Genomic DNA, 22,454 nt, shown 5'->3' with positions numbered 1-22,454 from the left:
TAACAGACCATTGTACAATACAATATAATTTAATCAGCGCATAATTTTCTCCACGCGGACGAAGTCGCGCGCAGAAGCTAGTAACATATAAAGCATCAATCAATTCACGCTACATAGATAACAAATAATAACGATAAATGTCAAATATTTTGACCAAAACTAAGCGTGGGTGGATCATTTGAGGGATAACAAAATAATTTTAGTATTTAATCCCTTATCGAGTAACTACCACGCTCAAAACTAATTGCATCATTGTATATGTTTAACGTTAAATTTTATGATTATTAAATAATTACGCTTCAGCTTGTAATATCCCACTGCTGAACCTGCCTCTTTCCCCATGCAGGAGAATGATCAGAGTTTAATTCACCACGCTGCTTTAATTCGGGTAAGGGAATATATTTTACTTACTATGAGTAACGATCGCTATCAGATATACATGATAACAATCGGGGCCGACAGCTTAACGTGCTCTCCGAGGCACGATGGAGAGAACCACAAGAACTAACAACCAGACCGGAAATAAATATTTGTATAAACATAAATATCCACTCTGAGCGAGAATCGAACCTGAATTCTTGTATATTTACTCAAATTTTCGGTCGGTGTTTAGCCGCCGCGCGCCGCCGAGACGTCACAAGCACCGTTTACACCAGAATGATCGTCTTTGATTGATTAATTAATAATAGAATATTACGATAACAAGTTAAAAACGTTGTTGATTTTTAAGTAGCGGACAAAACTTATTGTTAAAAATGCTAATTCGAATACAATTGTGCCGAGTTTCTTTTTTTGTGATTTTAGCAAAGAAAAATTTACTACACAATATTGTTACTATCTTGAAAGCTTTGTTTACATTTCTCTTGTATACTAAGGTACGAATTATTTAATTAATAGAAAAGTTTTTTGTAATTTTCTATCTGGATAATTTGAGTACACACATATTTATTGTGAAACTGTTGATTAAGTTAAAATTTATATAAGATAGTTAAACGAAAACCACTTATTCAGATTATTATTTCAGAGCATTTTTATATAAATTATTTTACTAAGTATTTAGCGAAAGTAGCGAAGCATAGCTTTATAATCATTACGTGTTGCGTGAGGCGTTGCTCGGAGCGTTCGATCCCAATCTACAAGTTTTATTAGTTCAAAGCAGAACAGTGTTAAATGCTCTTTAGGGCATTAGCAAACTTTAATTTAGTTATCTCGATCATTGTTTACGTAACAATAACTTGATAACTTTGCTAACCGAATAAGACGTATATTAATTATTTTGTTTGAATAATTTTGGCTTAGAGCTATTACTATGAATGGAATAAATTTCTAAATTATTTATGTATGCGGCTTTTGAAATCGACATCTTGGCATTATAACCTGAAATTTGTATATGTATATATACAGGTAACTCATATATACTTGTAAATGACTGTATTTGTATAAATGATCATTGTCTAGGAATAAAAAGATTAATTGGAGAAAATTGGCCCAAATTACTGATTGCGAGTCGAACTTTGGGGAGAGGTTAAATAAAACAGTACTAATTATCCATTCTATGACAGTATGTTATCATTTCTAATGAGCTGACATCGACGCTTGACTCGATATACTATTGTCCATCTAAACATATAAATAAAATTGAAATATCTGTCTGCAATATCCAAATAACTGAGTTTTTTCATGTGCATATAGTTATTTAAACGATACTAAAAGACAAACGACTTGAAATTTTTTGTCTGTCTGTCTGTATTTGTTTTTTGCTTCAAAATCAAAATCCAAAACAGCTTTATTCAAATAGGCTCCAAGAGAACTTTCACATCGTCATTTTACAAATTAAAGCTTTAAAAATCAATTATTATATTTGTAGAAGTAAAGCTACCACCGATTTGGAATGTAGATTCTACAGAGAAGAATCGACAAGAAACTCCGCAGTTACTCTTTTGAAAAATAATATATAAACTGTGTTTTAGTACAAAATTAGTAACATGTAGCATAAAATGCAGCGTCACTAAGGCCATAGATATTTACGCGGAAAAATACGCATTCACCGCGCCCTAGTATATACCGCCTAGATAGATATGGAAATAAATAAACTTTTTCTATTAAATACGACAATTTTTGCGAGAAAAAACAACTAAAATACCAAAATAAGATAAAGGAGGTCACAATATATACTTTTTATCCCATAGTTCCCACCGGAACAGGCTCACGCTGTTAAAAGTAATGAATCTCTAGATACAATCTCCCACCCGAACGAAGTCGTGGGTACAGCTAGTAATTCGATATATTTTGATAGATATTATTTTATCTAAGCACAAGTAATGTACATATGTATAATAATAGTAAAAATAACACTTTATTGTAAACCAAAAATAAATAAATAAGTGGTATTAACTATAATCATTGGAAATATGTACAAAAGGCTACCTTATTGCTAAAAAGCAATCTTTTCCAGGCAACGTTAGTACTTAAACATATTATAATATGATTTGGTATCACATAATTGCGGTTCTTTAGCATAATAATTTAACACAATGCTTCAAAAAATACATAATACATATATACATATGGCTAAAATAACTATGAAATATTTCTATATTCATATTATAACCGGTCACCAACCCGCCTGCCCAGGGTGGTGACTATGGGCAAAACACATGAGTTCACGCTATTTTTGGCTTAAACTTGTGGAGGCCTATGGCCAGCAGTGGACTGTATAGGTTGTAATGATGATGATGATGAATATTATAAAGCTAAAGTTTGTTTGTATATTTACATGCACTAATTAGGAACTGCTGGTTCGAATTGAAATTTTTTTCTTTTTGTGTCGGATAATCCTTTTACCGAGAAAGGGGTATAATATGTATTTTATTTTAGTGAGTTTCACTCAAATTGACACGAAATTGAAATCGCAGGGCACAGCTAGATAAGCACGAGATTAAATCATTTTATCTTATATATAAAATTCTCGTGTCACAATGCTAGTTACAATACTCCTCCGAAACGGCTTGACGGATTTTTATAAAATTTTGTGTGCATATCGGGGAAGTTGAGAATCGGCCAACATCTGTTTATCATACCCCGAAGTTATAAGAACCCCTTCTTCGGGGGGGGGGATTAAGAATGTTAATAACTATATGGCAAATAAATATATGGCAAAACAACGTTTGCGGGGTCAGCTAGCATTTCTCTAAAATTTTACCCATTACTCGATGGAACTGACATTTTTCTATTGAAATCGGTTAAGAATCGATCAGAAAGGATGTATGCTAAAATTGTTGGCAACAAAACAGCTATCTCATCGATGTAAACGCAAAATAAAGCAACGTCAGACCATCGTATAGCTACACATGTACATAAAATAATCATTTGACTTTATAGTACGTCATAGTTGTCCTAATTATTTGTTACGGCGATGTCATGTTTGAACTTGTTTTCACCGCTTATATACGAGGATTCATAACGACATTTACGGCAATTTTATATTTAAAATCGCATGTAACATAAATCTAATTAGAAGCTATTTTTGTATTAAAACACAATTTGACCATTTTCATTTTGTTTCAGAACCGAAACGAAATAATGATCCGAACACCGTATGGAAATAAAATTATAATAAGTATTATTGTTATAAGATTTTAAATTATTGTAATATGATTATAATAATAATTGTACATATAACGAAGCATTTAAAATAATGGATGTAATGAATCCATGTATTTAAAATTAACTTTATTGCTAGTAAACGTGTTGCCAGATTTCTGGCGGAATAATGTAAACACGTAGAGTAGAAATTACGCTAATAAAAAGTACGCAAGGCGTAGATATTTTTGTTTATTGGATGTTACGTATATTTGTATAATAAAATGTAGCAGATCGCTTTCATAAATTTGATTAAATGTTAAATAACTGTATAAGGAATATAAGTTAAGAGTATAAGGTATTATTTGTAAATACTTAATAATCTTTGACGTTTCGTACGCAAGTAGGCAAGTAGGCATCCAAGAGGCCTATTACATAAGATAAACGTAGACAGTAGTATAGACGTAGTAGGTACTTGTTAAAATATTATTATCAAATTATTAATTTCTGTTAAAGAATAATAGAATTACTTTTGAAGAGAAATGTTTTGTGTTTCTTTATTAAACAGATGAGCCCAATTTTAAACTTGACTGGAAATAAATATTTTAATCTTTGGGTTAAAATATTTTTAGGCTTTAGACATTAAAAGCTAAGGTGCGTATATTTTGCAGTTTTTTTTAAGCATAAGACGGGCATTTGCGATTAGACATTTGTCGTATGGAGCAAGTTCGAATGCAGATGACTCTCATTAATCAAAGTGTTATGGCGTAAGCTCTTTTCAAGTCTAGAGATTATATTATAACGTACCAGGTAATTGTCTAACAATTTTCTCTATAAACATGTCAAGTTTAAAATTTAAGTTTATAAAGAAACATGAATCAAAAATAGTATACGTTATAGAGTAGTAATCGTATAATATGATAAAATGTACAAATTATCAATTCAATTAAAAAATTAAAAAAAAGCCAGTTGTATATAGAATATTTTAATCGTTTTTAATAATTTAAATTTTTTGCTTAATTCCTTATATATAGGTACTACTAATATAGAGATAAAATAGGGTTATCAAAATTATTATTAGACGTATGTTTTAAAATGTGAATAAATAAATGGCATTGTTTTAGATTTGTTTTTTTTTATTTTTTATTTTCAATGCCTTATAGTTATGCATTCAGCCTGTAACATCCCATTGGTGGGCATAGGCCTCTCTCTCCACGTAAGAGAAGGATTTGAGCTAAATCCATCACGCAGCTCCTCTACGGGTTGATGCATATGTATAAATAACGATCGCTTTAGGGTTTTTATGATAACAACGGCTTAACGTGCTCTCCGAGGCACGGTGGGTAGACCCACAAGGACAAACATCAAAACCGGGAAGAAATATTTGCTTGTACAAATCAAATATCAATTCCGATTGGGAATCGAATCCGCAAACCGTCGGTGTCACACCAGAGCGGTTGTTATATACAATAAGTAAAATTAAGTTCCGTAGTTTTAATTCTAATATCAATCAATCACCTTACATATATTGGCAGTTTGTCTTCTTTAAAGTATGTCAATTATAATGTTCAAATCTGGGACTGCGAGTATTCCTATGTCGCTTCAGACTAACGTAGTCCACTGCTGGGCGTAGGCCTCCCCAAGTTCTCGTCAAGCTTCCCAGTTCTCCACAGTCCTCATCCAGCCTCCACCGGCGATGTTACGTAGATCATCGGTCCAGCGCGCTGGAGGGTGTCCCGCATTGCGCTTGCCAACACTCGTGTTCCACTCCAAGACTCTACTTCAACGGCCACCGGTCCTGAGAAAAAGGTGATTAGCCCACTGACACTTTAAGATGTTTATTCTACAGGCAATGTCGGTTATTTTTGTTTTCTCGCAGATGGTCGCATTTCTAATTTTATTTTTGAGATAGACCCCAAGCATAGTCCGTTCCATTGCACGTTTATACTTTACGTACGAGCTACTTTGATTAGAGCAGCGGAAGTTTCTGCGTATGAGTTTCCTTGCTCTCTAGTAAAAAGCCTTCTGTTCTGGTGAAGCTACTAGAGTAGCAAGCATTTCACGCTTCCACCTTATCAGATACAAGGTTTTGGGAGAATGTTTTGATTACTTTTTGTCGGTGGAAAGTATCTTCAACCCAGTGCACACCGTCTTCACCACGTTGTCGTTCATCTCGTCGCTAGTGGTTTCCAGCGAATCGAATTTATTTCGGAGTTTTGATTGGAACTGCTCGAAACCACTTATCATATGGGGCAGCGTAAGTCGAAGAGTAGATTTCATCAAACGGGCTAGCTATTTTCAGAGAAAAATATTCAGAGTGGTCAGGAGTTGATGAGTTTATTTACTACTGAATATGTGTCTTTTCATCTGCCATGATGAAATCGGTCTCGTTCCTAGTCACTGTGTCACGGCTTTGCTATGTCCACCTCCTTTGGGGCTTCTTCTTGAAAATATTTTTTATCAAAAAGAACCTCTCCAACTCGAGGAAGTTGACAAGCATCCACCCCATGCAATTTCTCTGCCCCAATCCGTGTAGCCTGATTTTCGATTCATCGCGTACTTGTACTCCCACTTTAACATTGTAGTATCCATGATTTTTGTAATATTAAATAGGGTGCAAGCAGCTTGATGACCGCTGAGTTGGCTTATTCGCACCGAATACGCTGCTGCCCATCTCCGGTCGGTGTATTTATCAGCCTGCCCATAGATAGTTATCATGCCATACGTCAGCTACATATTTATTGTAATTGTAATTATAAAATCTAATTATAAAAAAATATAGCAATATATATTTCTTATAATTATAATATATCGCCATACATAAATGTAAAATAAATTAAGAAATACCTAAAACCAAAATAGGTGAAACCGGAAGAAGGTCTAGTCCAACCAAATACACGTCGTTTACAAATATCATCCTTGTAAAAATTCCATTTAACAGGGCTAATGGTTTCCATTTCAACAGTCAATAAACTTTAATGGGGCGGTGTATGTATTGTTTTGTATTATTTACTATCTAACCCAACCGTCCCGTCGTAAGATACTGTCCTATCCAAATATATCAGAAAATTGGGACGGGTAAAGAAAAACAAATTTCTCCGTTCGCGGAATTTTTCCAATTTTTCTTTCGTTACGTACCTACATTAATCATAAGTACTGTTGTACCCATTAAAAATGATAAATTTTGGTAAATAATTGAATATGATATTTTTTATAAATCATTAAGTGGTACTACCAAAAATGCTTACAGCTATTTTTGTAATCATTAATCCATTATACTATATTGTCATTGAACTTACAAGCTTAATTCAAACTCAATTGAATACTTTCAAGTCATATTTTTTTTATATAAAATTGTCAAATACGCCAAGTTGGTTCATCTGAATCTTCAGTTCTATTCAAATACTGACTGCCAAATTGCACCTATTTTTTTTTACCTAAATACTGAAAAAAATACGCGAACCTGTAACAAAATTTTACCCTAAAACCGCTACGGATTGACATCCAACTCATAGCCGTATGAGTTAATGCAAATTTTATCATAACTACACCGAAAAGATACATATAAAAAACAGTACTAAACATTATTTGTTAATAGTCAAATCAGTGCAGATGTTCTCTAGAACAACAATTAAAACTTCATCATTTTAATTATACAAATCTAACCATGTACGTAAACGAGTACAGTAAAATTCAAAACAGAGAAAGTTATTGGGTGAAATTTGATTAAAGTGGGAAGACATATTTGCGAAGCTAAAACTAAATTGTTCTGAGACAGATTTGTGATACGTGATATACTGGACTGTTTGAAATTGAATTCAGCAAGATTATTTCCTGTTAAACTAAATTGCAACTCGACTAAAGACTTTTCTGGAAAAGGAGCAAATAATATGTTCTTGGCAAAAATTCATAAAAACTGCATATGTCCCTCACATTCGCCTCACGTTGGCCTTTGGATTGTTTCCCTCACTATCCTTAATCTTATGTTATCTACCTTCTCGTCAATTTCCTGTGTGAGCGGGGTATTAATCCTGTATAACCAGTCTCTGATTTAAACACGAAAAAATACTATTTTACAGCAATTCGCTATTCGATTTCAATCTCTATAGAACCTAACGAGCAATAAAAGGGACAATAACCCAAACTGATTTCGCACGTGTCTTCACAATCCTACGTGACAGAGGTAACATAATCTCTACCTATTTGTTAGAACGAAATGTCGCCAAAGATGAAAAAAAAAATCAAAAAACTGTCGCAAAGAAAAAATAACAAGAATCTTGTTTTGAAATTGGGAACTTCAGAATAACTTTAGGTATATTAAAATAATTGTTCCATTTGTCACTGCAATTATGATTCTATAAGCGAATAATTGAAATGCCTTCACTGGGATTCGGTAACATATTCCAGGAATTAGTTTATGGTCCAGCCGGCCATATTGTATTTAATAAACCAGATCATTGTGCATTCTGTGTGTTACAATTTAATATTTATTATTAAAATACTTTAGATGATTCTTTAGCAAAAATATCTATATTTGTTACTTATTTTTAAATTAAATTTAAAATAGGAACTAACTAATTATGTTTGTGTACACAATAAATGATTTAAAAAGTCATTAAAATATAATATATAAGATGATAATAATAATCTTCAATATCAAAATTTAACACACAAAGGCCGATCGGTGGCGGGATAACCATCCAACTGCTGGCTTTGAAACACACAGGCCGAAGACGGGCAGCAGCGTCTTCAGTGCGACAAAGCCAGTACTGCGGTCACCAACCCGCCTGCCCGACGTGGTGACTATAGGCAAAACACATGAGTTCACGTTATTTTTGGCGTGAACTTGTGGAGGCCTATGTCCAGCAGTGGACTGTATAGGCTGTAATGATGATTAAAATTTAATAAAAATGGAAAATATAAACAGTAAAATATTTAAATTTAAGGTAGAGTCCTAAGTGATGGTGATAATTTATGACAATCAACATATTTGTAACGCAATTGTGAAGGCAAGGGGCAGGCAAAGTGAGATTTTTTTAAAAGTGACTCCTCTTTTTTAATCTCAAAGCAATTTAGAACGGAAACTATAGGCCATTTTCTTTCTTGCCGACTATATCAAAAAATTTTGAACGTATGTTATACATTCGTCTTCTAAATTAATTAAACTCCCAAAACTTCCTCCAGCAAGATGGTCTGATGTCGTCGAGAATACAGTGGGAGGCAGCTTTCACCGTGTAACATATGCTGCTTACAATCGCCTTTGATGGAGAGATGTCATTCGTTGTCGCGATCCTCATTGTTGAGGGAACGAGGATAGTAAATATATATATAACAAAAAGTGAAATTACCTAAGTAAATTTTATTGTCATTTGACATTATAATTTACTTTCCGTTTGTGAGTCGTACTATATTGTTGTTGTTCTTTTTTCTAACTTGTATACATTTCTCATGAGGTGAATTATAAATTCTTTTGAAAAATAAAGACTTCTTCAATCATAAACATATTTGACTATGTAGGCATTCATTTAACTGGCAATATATAGCGAAAACCATATTAGTATTACTTTAGGGCTATATAATAAAAAATTACGAGGTCATGTACGATTATAGTGATAATATTCCAGTATACTTGATGAATACAGATGAGAAGCCAAATTACACGTATAAGACCAAAAATAAAGACAAAAAGGTACATTTGCGCGAATTAGTGACGTTTTAGGTGTTATTATAGAATTTATGTGACGATTTACTACAAATACCTAAAGGTCGTAAGAGAAAAACAAAAAAATTTTGTTCGACCTTTTTAATATTTCGAAAAAATTATGTTGTATGAGAATAATCTATACTTTGATAAATGGCTAAATCAATATAAGTAACTTGATGTTCATCAATTAAGCTTTAAAATATGTTAAAATTATTAATGAGTATCCGCCATTTTAGAATTACATTACTTTGATAAAATAAGGTAATTGTTAAGGACGAGACCCTTCACTCAAACTTTTTCTTCTTTATTTTGAATGAGTAATAAACATTTTTGTCATTTTCTATTATTGGTTCTATACCAGTAAAAGAGCGCAGGCACAATAATGTATAAAAATGAACACATGTAAAGCTATTTTCAATATAATGGTAGTTCTGACCTTCTAATTTTATTCCAGCCTTTTGATAGGTTTAAGTCCATTAAAAATTACATACGCTTTAATTCGCAAGAATTCTTATGTTCTTTAATTTTATGATTACTAAAAATACAAAAAAACGTTTTAGTTGTAAAACTGGTAAAAAAAAACTAAAATAATGAGTAGATTTTTATACCACTAATTTTTACTCCTCTCTATTAATAACATCAAGCATGTTATTACTAACACTAAATGAAATAAATATGTTACATCTTTCGGACAGATCTAAATGGCATCACATAAAACACTAAGGAGTGTTACTAAGCTAAGCTTGTTTTTTAGAAAGATTGAAAAAATATGGACAGCTATCATCAGAAAATAAAAGTCTGTCGAAGATATATTTTATGGTTATATTAACAAGGAAAATGATAAAAAAGTTTGCAATTCTTATTTTCTGTTCTTGTACATCTAAAAACATTGATTTATCTGACTGCTGCTTTCAATTTATTTGCTGCTGAAAAAACATCTCACTCATATATTAGACGACTTTAAAAATCTCGAACAAGCTTTCTTCTCTTTCGTTTTTTTGTCGACGTTGTTTTATTGGCAATACTACTTAATGTCTAAAACAAAAAAAAAAGTGAGAAGCAAAGCGAACTCTGTCGAATGCTATAAGTTTTTAGTATTAAAATATTTTAGTGTTTTTGTATAATTGATAATTCATGCCAAACGACGAATTAGGCCGAGATGACGTGAATGTTTATGAAAAGTACAATTTGCCTAAAAATGGTTTACGTAGAAAGAAGTAAATTAATTTTGAAGCGTAACGTTTACTCAAGGCTCGTTCCTGAAACGAGGCCATTATCTTAACCCACACAGGCAAGTTAACTGGCGGAAACACGTTAAGGTTTACAGCCTCATACATTTCGTTTAACTGATTTTCTTCGTGTATTACATATTGCTTTAATTCTCATATTGTAAATTCGGTTGTAAAGCCTATTTTGTTTTCTTTGTAAGTGCATAATTAGACTCAATATTTTGCATATTATTGTGATCAAGAATACAATAATATTGAAAATACATATCTGGATTTAGTGAAACTATATTTCATACAGGACTTTAGTAATTCTAAGATAAAACACATTCTTTTTAAAAAGAACCTGCGGAGTTTCTAACCGATTATTCTCGGCAGAATTTACATTCTGAATTGGTAGTAGCTTCAATTTTGACTATAATTAATAAATGACAATTAACATAATTTGTAAAATGACAATTCAATCATTTTTTTATAAACAAAATTCTGAATTTTGACTAGATATTGTATTTTGATATTTTTGTAGGTATTGTAATTTCTACATATGAATTTCTTAACCAAATTATTGATATTTATTTATTTTAATATTATCCACTGAGAGTAATGTATTTTTATTGACATTGTAAATTTTTATTATTATATTTTGATAAGATTGTATATTTTTAATTCTACATTTATCATTATTTTCTTTTTCTTCATTTGTCATACCTGTGTTTTCCCTTTTTTTTTTTTTTGATTGACTTACTTGTGTCTGGATCAAAGCTCTGTAAACTTGTATACTGTATGAAATACATAAATAAATTCAAACACTTTTGAATTTATTTATTTTTTATTTCATTCTATTGAAGGCTACTTGATTAAACTAATTTTCGGTTTCAGTTTTGAGTGTCACTTGGGTTTAACAACATTTAATGTTTAGTATGTGGTCAACTGCTAATGATCGCTTACTAGTTAAGGCCACTAACTTGAGTCACCTTTTCAGCACTACTCTTCACGACGGTTTTAAGGTTCGTAAAATTCTTGCTCCTTATGATCATCGACTCATTAAACTACGATCATTCTACGGTCATTCGATTAGAATTATCACAGCACTTTTGAAATCCGTTATACCATACTAAGATATCTTATTTTTACTTTTAGTTATTACTATATTTTAATTCGTTAATCTCGTCTTTTTGAAGATTACTTACCTTAAAAGGAGGTAAATCCTCGAGCGATTTTGTCATATAAGCATTAATAAAATCATCAATACAACCTGACCTAACGATTTGTGAACTAAATCTTAAATGATTTACCTAGTATTTATCGATTTTATTTGTCGACAAATTGTATGAAAATGATATAGTACTATTTAAATAAATAAAATTATATTATCTGTTTTTAATATTAAAATAACCTCTTTTAACTAAATTCATATGTATATCGGTACATATACCAAAATAACATTTTTTATATTTTTTGTCTGTCTGTCAGTCTGTCTGTCTGTCTGTTTGTTCTGGCTAATCTCTGAAACGGCTGGTCCAATTTTTACGGGACTTTCACTGGCAGATAGCTGATGTAATAAGGTAACTTAGGCTATTTTTATTTTAGTTTTTTTTTTAATAACTGCCAACCGAACAATAATTATTTAAAATAACGGATACGGATTACTAAACGGATGAAGTCTCGGGCACAGCTAGTATTTTATATAACATATCTTTGAATTCATGCATATGACTCAATAGTTAAATTCCTTGAACTCAAACCATTTGCATTTTAGAGGTACTCACATCTCACGAAATTAGTTCTATCATTTTCAATTTTCTGCTTAGTAAAGTGAAACAGAATTCTTAGTAGGTTTTATTTTAAGAAATATTTTAAAATTTACGATCATCTGCGTCTGTAATAATATATGGATAATTTTGTTAAATTTAAATATTTCTGGAATAACTTTAGTATTCTACTGAAAATCTGTGGCGTCACATAGTAACGGGACAACTTATAGTTAGCACATTTGAGAACAATTGAATTAATGCGTGGTGGGTTCACCCGTAACCGTAATACTAGTTGTAGTTTATACTCGTTAGCTACATGAAACAATTTAATATTATATTTCTTAAGTTAATATATGTAAAGACATTCGATAAATACAAAAAAAAATACGTTTAAATAGTTTATATGTTAAACAAAGCATATAACTTTGACCAGTTAAATACGTTTTCTATTACAGTCCAAGCAGTGTCGCCAGCTTAATTACTTTTATAAAAAAACAAACGTTCCATACTCAACAGACCTGTGTCGAGGCTACAGATACACATAAGACGGCCATGAGCACGCAGACTATCACAAACATCTTTATGGAGACAGCTACCTCGTCAGCCGGTCGCTATAAACACCAAAGCAAACGCGTTATCGAAATCAAATTTTCCTATACGTCAAATTTATAACAATGTTTGTACAAATGATATAAACACGATAGCTAAAACGTATATCTATTTTAAGCTAAGACTACTGAATCAGACGACATTTTGTAATACAGGTGCAGATGAACTTATTTCAGAAAAATCCTACGAAATAGCTAAAACCGCAGGACATAGCTAGCGTCATTTAATTAGGAATGATACTGACAAGATTGAATAGCCGAAGGCGGGAGTTGATGATAAAATATATAAACAATCTCAGCCAAGGAGAACAAGGGAACATAGTCCTTGCTCGAGCGAATTAGTACGGAATTTCGTCTTTATTAAAGTAAATGAATATAAGGTGTTAGCAGGATATAATTATATTTCTTATTATATTTAATAATTTAATTTTTCCTTCATATTTATTTGTACCAAGTTACACAATTTGTGTTAAATAAATTAACATTTTTAACAAAAAAATAAACATTTTTAACAAATGGTATCAATTCCAGAGATCCGTAGGAGAACCAAGGTAACCAACATTGCTCGAAGGATTGCACAGCTGAAGTGGCAATGGCCAGGACACATAGCTCGACGAACCGTTTTAAGAAACAGACCCTTTTCAAAGCTTTTAAAGTTCAATATCAGAGCCTTTCCTTAGAGATTAAATTTTATTATAAAATGTATGTACTTCTTTATTAATTAAGAACTTTAAAGATTAATAAATCTTTCGACGTTTTTGAAGTAATAATCGCTTAGAAGTATTCTCAGTTGACTTCAGGGACTTATAAGTTATGTAAAACGTTTAAAAGATATTTAAAATATACGAGTACTATTTAATATTACATACAAATAAATATTTTACTTTTTTATATTAGTTTGACTTAAAATTAAACTTAACAGGATTATTCATAACTTAAAGACTAAGAATGTTTTGAATGTTTTTATGGGTTTCGACAATTTTGTTTTTCTGTTCCTCTTCTGAATGTCAAAGTATAATCATTACACGGCTTTTTGATACTAATAAATCGGTGTTTTAATATATATCATAGTGCTAGTGACCAAGATTAAGTTTATATCAATGAATAATGTTCTTAAATCTACACTACAATCTACAACTTATGATATTCATCAAAATTAAAAAAATATATATATTTTATTATTAACACCAGAAAAAATTCGAGTAAGTTCGAGTAATTTAGTTATCAGTCAGTCAGTTACTTCAGCCTATTGCAGTCCACTGCTGGATATAGGCCTACACAAGTTGGCGCCACCCGTGCGAAGCCGGGGCGGGTTGCTAATATTAAAACAAATGTAAAGTAGTGATGACTTTATTTATATATATATATATATATATATATATATATATATATATATATATTTGTTATAAAAACTTGTAGTGGGACTTTAGGAACATATAAAATAATAAATTAGCCAAATTTGTCGAGCCATTCTCCAATTATGCACTTAGCAACATTAATTTTTATTTATATAGATAATAGCTAATCTATTGTATAGAATGAGTGATTGATAACGAATTCGTTGTGCAGGCTAGAAATCTGTATTTAATCATAAATAAAAGTAGTCGATAAATCAAATAAACATTAAAATACACTAAGGTAAGAAAAAACATCGAAATCTAAATTTGAACTTTACAAAAACAGTACGTACATAGATAAATTATACAAAAAATACGAAATGACGACGTTTAAATGCAATTGGCACTCACGTCTTTGCTACAACTTTTAAAGTGCACAGAGCTACGAGAACTTGCGCCTCTTTAAGCTCTCAAAAACTTCTCTGAATAAAAGTCGGGTCACGTATCGTCATTTAGAATGCGTCTTGAGACCTTCTGAGAGCATATTGCATTAAACCTGACGCCTCGCAAAGCTTGAGCAAAACGTTCAAAGTATAATCCCTGCTTAAAAACATTGAGCTTATAATAGAAACGAAAATTATGTGTTACAGATATTTTTCTGTGCCTCCTGTGACGAGTGATACAAGTAAAATATCATCATATCTCAGGGGAGCAAAAAAATGATTTAAAAAAAAATCTTGTCAGTGAGCTAAGTGGACTAGATTCAACTAGAATATCTTGTTTTGCAGTGTAAAGCATTTTCTTTCAATATTTAAAAAACTTTTGAGTTGTACCTTCTTTTACCCGACTGCCAAGGAAGGGTTATGTTTTTCGCGCTTTTTTTGTATGTATGTAATATTATTTATTACCTCATATCTCCAGAACCACTGAACGAATTTACATAATTGAGGTATCGTTAGATTAGTCTTAGTAGCCCAAGTACAGGTGACGTCAAAAAAAATCAAACATAGCGGCTGTGCGAAGCCATTGTAGTTAATGAAAAAAAAAACAAATACAACAATACGTTTCAGCCTGTAATATCCCACTACAATAATATAACAATATGGGTACCAAATTAAAGGGCTCAATTCAAGAATTTCAAAAAGGTATATCATGATTATTACTACCGAAATACTTATAAAAAATACAACAAGAATGTTGTAGTGAAAAAAAAATGGACTTTGCTCTTTCCCATGCCTATACCAAGCAAGCAGCGAGCCGTCCTTATTCCTCGCCTCCTAGGCGACGTTCAATTTAGGGCCTTTCCAATAAAAAAAGAATTGTGAAATTCGGACTAGTTTGTAAAAAGTTATGCATGGTCAAATATAAAAAATATATATGTATATACTTACGTGGCGACTTTAGAACCTTCTCTGTGTTCTTGTGGTAAGAAAGGCGACCAGAGCTCCTTGGGAGGGTCAACAACGTGCTTGCGATGCTTCTATCAATGCAGGAGTCTATACAATACACAAACAAAATGAATTAATAATATTTAGATTGGCATAAATATTATTCATAGGAAAATAAACTTTAATTTGAGAAGATAAGGACCTAATTTATTTGTATTTTTTTTTGTATGTAAATCAATGCAAGGCTTTTGCGGTCGTCTGAAGTAGGATATTATTCACCATTGATACAAACGGCGCCGTCCTGACTCCTCCGGGATTAATGCTCAATTTACCGATTTTTTCTATTATCTCTTCAAGCTTTTATACAAGAAACACGGTTTATTGAGATGTTAATCACATTTTAATAACAAAGTGATTTAATAACAAATTAATGTAGTACTTTCTTTACATTGTCGTTTTAGTAGTTATAACGGCACATGGAGACATTGTAAAGAAATAAAATTAATTAACCAGCTTACCAATTAGTAAATGGCTTTCGGCAGACTCTTTGCGTACTTTCTGTTACTTTGTAACGCGCAGCTAGCAACATTGTAACATTTTTTCATTCAATTATAAATTGTTACCGACAGATTCTTTGACATCGTACGATATTTTTAACAGAAGTAGGGCTCAAAAGAAAATATCCTAGCCAAAAACAGAAGCTGCCCTACTGGGGAAGTACCTCGATCTTACAGAAGATCACAGCTAAATAGTGCTGCTTTCAAGCAGTTTCGTGTTTCGGGTGGGTAAGGTGATCAGAGCTTGGGGGGTGAGCCGTACGCTTGATTGGCGACCTAGTCGTGTAAAAAAAAACTTATATAATTTGTATGAGATTACTTTAATTGTGTTTTTTTTTTCATTATAGGGCTACATTCCTTTGCGTTTTAATATTTAATAAAATATAATAAAAGTAATTTAAAATATACAAACAACAAAAACATAAGAAAAAATCTTTTGAATAAGTTAAAATCAACAAAATCACTCATAATTTACTTTAATTTCTACTTACTTGTGGTTTATAATTGAGGTTAAAGACAGTTTTAGTATCTTCTACAAGATTTAAAAATATGAGGAAAATGTAACTGTTTTCCAGATAATCAAAGACATATAAAACATAAGAGATAAATACTTTATACCTATCAATAAACGTTTTAAATCTTTTACACTTTAATTATTAAACGAAATAGATAACATAGGTCCGTAATTAAAACTTATCAATTAAGACCACAACGCCCCAAAAATTACGACTTGAATCTGAGATAGGTGACAGTCAAATACGATCTATAATGGTGCATCCTGATATTTAAATTATCTCTAAATACTACGTTACTGTTTACTTCACAGCCAAGAAACGATTCCAACCGAAGTGTAGTACATTTGTCACAGCTTTCCCTCCATTAAGCCCTCACAACTCGACAATACACATCAAATTTATTACGTTCATCCTTAATCATACAAATGTATGTTTAAGTCTCAAGAACAAAAATAATAGTTTACACCTGCTTACCCAGACTGCTTAGCTGCTAATATTAGGTCGGAGAAAAGGTTCTTTCTTAATTTATATAGAATTTTTACTTAAAATTTTACAAAATTGTTTTGCATTAAATTTCAACTTAAGATTTTACAAAATTGATTTGCATTAATTATATACGTACCATTTTGTTCGATAACTTGCCGCCATCTTGTAGGTAGTGATAGGATTCCGTTACTGTAGAAATTTGGAACTTCTCATTAAAAACCCGTGACAAGTTGTTTATACAGTTTCTCTGTAGATGTTAACTTAACACAACCTAAAGAATTCTGAAAGAACCGAAACAGATGGAAATATCTAAACTAATGTAATAATTATGACCAAGATGACTATGTTTTTAACAACGAAATTTGTTTGCGATAACGGCTATTGACAAATGTATACATTTAAAAAACGCAACATTTACAATAAATAACATTATGAGCCCTGACCCAACTTTGACATTAACAACTCGACAGACCAATACTTGGAGTGATTGATCTGGAGACTAAGAAACTAAGATTTGCTTTCGTATTAGATTATATAAAATAATTTTCATCATTAAAAACTTAGAATATTTGTTTTTATAAACAGGCGTAGCATTAAACATAACACACATACAAATTTATTTTGTATCTTCAAATCAACTTTTACAAAATACGCCTTCCTGAATACGAAAACAATACATCGCCAATCGCCCGATAATCCGATTCGCCCATCTTACTTTAAAATTATTATTTATTTACAGGTGTAATGATAAATTTAGAAATATTAGTGTTTTACGTAAGAAACATTATATCTACATATTTGCAATCCAAACTCACAAATTTTAATAATATCAATAAAGAAAAATAAAAATATTTTTTCGTCTTAAAAAAATGCGATGCATTCTACGCGCTCTTGTTACTAGCATAGGCTACGGTAACCTATTACCATCAGTCAAATAGTTACCCGAGTAGAAATCTTTCCGTCTTCCTTAGAAGGACCGGACCAGGCATGCCTGATCAGGACTAGATAAGGCATGTAACGCAGATGATTGGTCTGGACCTGATCAGGATGAGATGAGATTTCCGAATCGGGTCCAGATCAGGAAATCTCATCTCATCCTGATCAGCCGGTTCGGTCCGGTCCTTTTAAAAACACGAATGTATATTCTTGAAAAAATTGTTTGACAAAAAAAAGCGAATTGATATTATAAATTACTTAACATAATTAATATGATGTTTATTTTTTCCAGTGTATTATTTATTTATGTTTTTACTTAAAAAATATAAATTATTTTTATGTTATTAAGTATTTATTATTATTAATTAAATTTTATTTATTAACTTCTAATAATTAACTACTAATTAACTATTAACTATTACTTACGACTGCTCCACTGTGTAGAAATGGACTCCCTGCTAGACTGTCCTGATAACTGTATATATACTAAGTGCGCTTAAAAACATTAATAGTGCGATTCAGGCTCAGTTCACGTATTTTCTTTCAGGTTATCTTGATCTGGACCAGACCGGGTCCTGATCCAGTATGCCTTACCATACTTGATTATATTTTACATCAAGCTATCCTTGTCTGGACCAAACCTGGTCCTGATAGAGCTTACCGGATCTGGCATGCCTCATTCTATCCTGATCCGGTCCAGATACATGATCTGGTTGAGCCTGGCCTTTTTTCTAGTCGGGTAATTCGTTTTCGTCATTCTATGTCAAATTGTAAAATCATAAGTGCTGCATGCATGGATTATTAAAAGCCATTAATACAATTTATGTATTAATGAGGTAAAAAAAGAATATAAATTTCGTTACAACTTTTGTAAATTGCTTCCTGAATATCCTTTCAACATTTTCAATTAATATCGAGAGTATGAAGAATCCAGTGTCTACTTAATCAAAAGATTTAATCATACTTATATTGCTATAAATTATGTTTACCAAACTGTATGATTATTAATAACTTTGCAAAGTTATTTATCATACCACACAATGTAACAAATCGGTACCGTTTAGTAGGGTTTATAGCATTAGTCTCTGTCAAAGAAAAAACAAATTTCCATAAACTGGAGGTGTTGCGGTTCTTTGGTTTGAAAGGTGGGCAACGGTTCAGGATAATGGATCTACATAAACCAGGTTTAAGAAAAAATAATACATTTAACCGTCTTAATATTTATAAATAATATTTTGTAGTTCTAATAAACTGTAACGGTAAGCATGTGTAAAGTTAATAATGAAAGTGGACGAAGCAAAAGAAGTATGTAAGGATCGTAGCAAGTGGAAAGAAGTGGTCTCTGCCTACCCCTACGGGAAAGAGGCGTGATTATATGTATGTATGTAACAGTAAGTAAGATAAATGTCAAAGTTTATAAATTTGATGATTTAATTTGTCGTCCAAAACTTTATTCGGTACCAAGATCTAAGGAGTTATATCAGCTGTGTTAATATTCCTTGATATTCGTATTCACATCCTTCTAGAGGACAATAAGCGTCACTGGCTGACATATATATGTTTATCGGATAAAACACTAACACCTTTTTTTAGCCAAGTAGGCCATAAGTGTACATATACGTTAACTAGACAATAACTGTACATATATTATAGATAGCAAATAAGTGTATATATAAACATAGATATTAATAATAAAAATAATAATGACAGCAATAATTAAAGTAAGGCGCAATATAATTCTGTCTTTTTGCATGTAAGATATCAATTAAGTTTAGCATAATTTTGGTCGGTGGACTGACGTCTGCATTAGGGATACTAAGATAGAATAATTAGTTCTCTTAATGTAAGCTGCAGTAGTGTAACAAGTAAACGATCAGTAATAAAACTAAAAATCGGAATAACAAAAGCACGGGCACTATAAGCCTGTGGACATAACTTTATATATATTTTTTTAAAAAACACCTTTTTTACATAGAAGGAAAACCATTTAGCAGTAGTGAAATATTTATATCTGATTTAGGATAATTCATTGATAAAATATCTCAAAAATTGCATAATAAAATTGTACAAAGTTGTTCTCATTTCGTTAAGTGACTCTTTCTATTAAGCAATTAATCTCGCAAGCTTAATATTATCACTCTACTAATTCATCATATTAACAATAATTATCATCTGAGATCTACAGTCGTATTATTCTTTTGTCTTAACACAACGCTGAGAAAACATAATTATATTAGCCCTAAGACGGAGTGCAACAACGTACGCACTATGTCGCGACTAGGGATTGTAAACCAGAAAACCGGATCAGGTAATCTGGCGGATTCAGCACCATTTTGCACTAACTAGATCCGGTGACTGATCCGTTGATAGCATTTTTGAGAAAATAACCGCTCTATTGGAAAGATATAGTACGAGTGTTTTGACGCTCTAATAAAATATTAAATTGATAGTTATCAACCGTTTTGATTAGCTATTAGATACGTTATTGTAAACTCTTTTTACAGCTGAAAGAAGACTGAAGTGCTACAGCACTACAGCACTACAGTGCTGACTTATTGTGCGAGAATTAAAGTGCTTCACATTGTAGTCACGTGCATAATACCTACCAAAAAATATTAAGATAAAAACTAGGGATGTACCTGTAACTATCAGATATCTAAAATAATAATTAATAAGAAACTTTAACATAAAGAGACATTAAAATTTCGGTTAAAAAAAAGTTACTATATTCTTATATATTTTCCCAATCAAATAACACAAACTGCGCCCTTTATTTTCACAGTCAGTAAATTTTGCTACAAAATCATTGTGTAATCATCAATGTTTCACATAGGGTACTCAGAATTTCTAACAGTAACTAATACAATAAATGGTAATTATTAACTCATTGTTATAAGTAACAACTTATTATAAATACTAAAGTATAAAACCCATAAAAACAAATTTATAGCTTCGAGGCAATTAAACAATGTATATATAGACCAGTATAGACTAGGCTATAAGACTAGGCTTTCATTTTCTTGAACCACAAAATGGTTACTGTAAGTATATGTGCATATTTTTTGATAAATAGGTAACTTAGATTGTAAAAAGAATACATACAATTAAAAGAAATAAGTTGACATATCCACAATAATTATCAGTACCAGTTTGAAGAAAAATAACAATGCATGTCAATATAAATTAAAATAACACCTACAACTGTAAAGAAATCAGCACCTACAATTTAATTAAACTAAACAGCTGGTCTGAAGTTAAACTATTGTAAAAAACGCACGCCAATACTAAAAAAAACATTTTATGTTGTACAAATAGGCAACTAAGATCTCGTGGATATTGTGAAATGGAATTTAAAAAAAAGTAACGAAAGTCTAATTTCAGATGTGTAATCTAATCATAGTTCGTACATATTTAGCTAGGGGCGCATTCACGCCTACATTAGTTTTTATATGAGAACTTATACGGACATGTACTGAATACTCGAGATATCCAAGTTACGTTTGTGTGGCAGTTAACGTTCGTATTTTAAAAATATTCATTTAGACTTAACAGCTTACAACGTATATAGCAAACTTAAAGGTGATCTTGATAATATTTATAGAGAGTATAGAAGTGGTGGACTTAGTTTGTAATTGACACACAACTCCTAGCGAACCTTAGATTTAACGTCGAAGGTAAAAGGTTTTTTATTACACATAAAATTATTTTCGTAACGGCGACGCTTTTGGTGCGTCTCGTGCGTGGAATGAGTTACAAGAATGAGCGGGTATTACTAAAATGTATATAGTGCAGGTGATTAGGGTTTCGTTATCACACGGAACAACAACTTTTGCTGGATCGGCTAGTAGTTTACATAATTTCTTTTATATATATATATATAAATATATATATATATTCTTCATTGGGCATGCAGTCGTAATAATCATGTCCTATATAAACAGAAGATTGTCCATTTAAAGATGAGTTTTGATAATATGTATCGTTAGGCATATATCAGTGACTATTAAAAGTCAGATAAGCGATTGGTCCTGGCGGCCGTGTATTCACAATTACCCGCAAAATTACAAAAAAATTGTTTACGATGACGATTCTATTACTCTTTGTTTACTCACTGTTGAAAATTATTACGTTCATGTATATTGTTTTTTGTCTTTGTCTACTGTTATGTTCCCATGATAAATGGTAACGTAATAAATGTACTATTATCGTATTACCTATATCTAATTTATAAATATATGTTAACTGTAATGCACTTGTTTCTAATATCTGTACGCTGAAGAAATGTAAATGTTTGGTTAAAATAAAGAATTTATTATTATTATTTATTACTAGCTGACTCGGCAAACGTTGTCTTGCCGCTA

Source organism: Melitaea cinxia, chromosome 14 (genome assembly GCF_905220565.1).
Source record: "Melitaea cinxia chromosome 14, ilMelCinx1.1, whole genome shotgun sequence".
NCBI classification, from domain to species: Eukaryota; Metazoa; Arthropoda; class Insecta; order Lepidoptera; family Nymphalidae; genus Melitaea; species Melitaea cinxia.
This window is presented reverse-complemented; position numbering follows the sequence as displayed.